Source organism: Sinocyclocheilus rhinocerous, unplaced genomic scaffold, assembly GCF_001515625.1.
Source record: "Sinocyclocheilus rhinocerous isolate Xijiao unplaced genomic scaffold, SAMN03320098_v1.1 scaffold480, whole genome shotgun sequence".
Taxonomy (NCBI): domain Eukaryota; kingdom Metazoa; phylum Chordata; class Actinopteri; order Cypriniformes; family Cyprinidae; genus Sinocyclocheilus; species Sinocyclocheilus rhinocerous.
The window spans coordinates 450491-453577 of NW_015655401.1; the positions used below are offsets into that span (position 1 = coordinate 450491).

At 38.8% G+C, this 3087-nt stretch overlaps 1 protein-coding gene across 1 annotated transcript in view; it reads left to right on the plus strand.

Moving 5' to 3' along the window:
* cdyl (chromodomain protein, Y-like) overlaps positions 1–3087 on the plus strand; it is a 47420-nt gene that overhangs the window by 10488 nt on the left and 33845 nt on the right. The gene's annotated exons all lie outside the window — the stretch shown is intronic.

The following is a 3087-nucleotide window of genomic DNA, read 5'->3' on the forward strand; positions in this document are numbered from 1 at the left end:
AAACCAGGAAACGCTTTAAGCGCCACCTGCTGGCAGAGAGTGAATTTGTGTCTCATTCAGCTCTGCTGTTTCATGCAGATATTTAATTTATAGTTTCACAAAACTGAAGTCAAACCATTCTGTTTTTGCTTCAAATTTCGCTGCTCATGTTGCATTTATGCAGCATCTTTGTTTGGATCAAGATTAAAATGCAGTGGTTGCCTCTAATTTTAAATGGAAAGAGCACAGACAAAGCCTTATTTTGTTTATATGAAGATATTTATTTTATTTGTGTTACTTATGTATTTGATTTGGGGCTTGTTTTAAAATATGTTCATTTTTACCGCGAATAATGCGCTGTCACTTTAATTCAGCATGTGCAGCACAACATAAATAGATTCCGTGCGGAAACGATCGCAGCATGACTGCTGCAGACGCACTGCTCCTGGAGCGCACTGCCGGACCGCAATCGCGTGTAATGTGAACGCTCTGATCCGTTAACATGAGCGAGGAAAAAATATGCACCACAGACGGAGTGTGTGAACCTGGCGTTACGTTTGTATGCCCGCCCGGTCTGTTCTGTTCTGTTCTGTTCTCGTGCTCCATTTAGGCGCGCTGCATTCTGATTGGTTCGGATAGCATACTGCGGGAGGTCGGGGGTGCGGAAAATCGTGCAATAAAGCGATTTAGAAATCGCGGAAGCTCAAATCGCGATTTTATGACGATTTCGATTAATCGCACAGCCCTAGTGCACATAGACACACACAGAACTCAAGTACATACGGAGGGAGGGGTTCTAGCAGACTAATCACAGCGCTTGCGGTCCGCGTAGAATTGACACGCTGTTAGATTTTTGGAGAGGTGCATGTCAGGCTATGGCGTAGGCTACGGTGTAGGGTGTGCGTCTATACATAGGCTATGGCGTAGGTTCGACGCAGAAGTATAAATTGGGCTTAACAGTTCCCCTTTCTGGACATCTTAAATGTCATGAAATTCATTTGACTCTGGTGTTTTTTTGTTTTGTTTTTTCCCATGACAACCTGTTCAGAATAAGAACTCGTTCTTATTCCAACCCTTACTTTGAATTATTATATATGATGTATAAATATTCAGTAGGAAGAGTAGTATAGTCTGAGTAATTGTGGATGTAGCTACACAATGGAAAAAAGGTGTACTGGTTGTAGTTTGTCAAGTTGTACAGCAGTGGAAAAGCCTTGATGGGATAATTCACTGAAAAATAAAAGAATGTTTGAACTGTCCATACAATGAAAGTCAGTGGGGTCCAAAACAACAATGGTTAACTTTCATTGCATGGACAAAATATATGTCCTCTTTTATAGTCAACAGAAGAAGGAAAACCATACAGGTTTGCAACAACAAGAGGGTGAACAAATGATTCAGTTTTTATTTGGGGGGGGTAACTAACAGTCCAATACTGCTTGATTCAAGGTAAGAGGCTAAATATCTTATGAATGGAGTGGAAAGGGCCTTTGATGATTGTTTGGGTTTACTACTGGATTGAGTTGTGTGTACATTTACAAAGCCTTTGCCATCTTAGTTGTGTTTCATAGTACTACACAAATAATTTCTCTGATGCTGTGATAGAAGTAAATGAGAAGTGATAAGATGATGATTTCTTCATGCACCTCAGAAAGTACACGTTTTTGTGCCTCCTTCAGATTAGCTACAGTATTGTGAGACCAAACCAGGCCAGCAGATATTTGCATGCCAAGGAACCTGAAGCAGCCGACACTTTCCTCTGTATAGTGCCATTGATGTTGATTGAGGAGTTACACTCTCTGGGTTTCCTGAAGTCCACAAAGAGTATTTTTGTCACGTTGACATTCACAGTCAGATTATTGTCATCAAACCGCCAAGTTAGGAGCTCCTATTCAATCCAACATATAGTCTTGTTATTACTGCAGATCATCCCAATTACTGTAATATCACGAGGAACTTAACAGGAAGTATAGCCTTGGACTGAGACATCAGACTGGTAAAATTACACTTCTGTCATCATTTACTCACCTTTCTCACATTCTTAACTGGAAATCTGCTTTAGCTCTTTCAATTAATTGGTTGATCAGGTTCACAAAACCATGATTTGTTAATGTTTCCATGATTTAGTGCATGAATTTCTACTCTCTGTCCATTCTTGTTGCACCTAACTAAAGTTAACCTCTCATTAGAGAGGAGGATAATCAGTGAATAACAGCTAAAGTTTTGGTCTATTCTAGGGGTATGCACAATAGGGATGGGCGATATGGGCTTAAAAATATATCATGATATTTCTGGTATTTATTACGATAACGATATCAATGACGATAATTCAGGGAATCCTGTTTCTTTTAAGAAAAGTATTATCTTTCCTATGTTTACCCAAAATAGGTTACCCAAAAATCATATATATGTATCAGTCTGGCGCGTGAACTAAAAAATATACTAGCCAATGGCGATTCAATTGCCAAGGTGTCCGTAAAGGGTTGACATAGTAAAATTCGAATAGTGTTTTTATTTTTCGAATAATAATTACAGAGCGAATATTTGACTATTTGTGCAATAGAGATGGGCGATATCTTATCGTTTGCGATATACCGGTAAAAATTCTCCCCACTATAAGAATTAGTCTTCCTGCGATAATAACGATAAAGTCTAGTTGTTGACATATTTCTGTGTGCGACAGTGTGGAGCGACATCACGGAAAGCGGACGTGAAATTAAGGAGGAGTAGCCTATATCGCTAAATGAGGAGCTCGAGCTGTAACTGGTTTGGTTAGGGCTGTACAGTGCACAAAAAATCGGTCTGAATAAATGTACTACAGTAGCACGTGTGCGATACAGTTTTGCATGTGTATGAGCCTGTTTACAAAACTGTTGTCCAACAAAGATATAATTTATTGACATGCTTTTTCTCCAAATTAACTTAATAACATAGTCGAGTGTTTGAAATACTTCTTTTTGTGACCAGACGTGGGTTCATATACAGAATGATAGTATTATATACAGTGATAAAGGCCATGTCGATTAACATTGCATTATAAATATACTTTCCTTATAAAAATACCCAAGATTGAAGAACACAGATAAACCATATATTTTGTGCAATCGT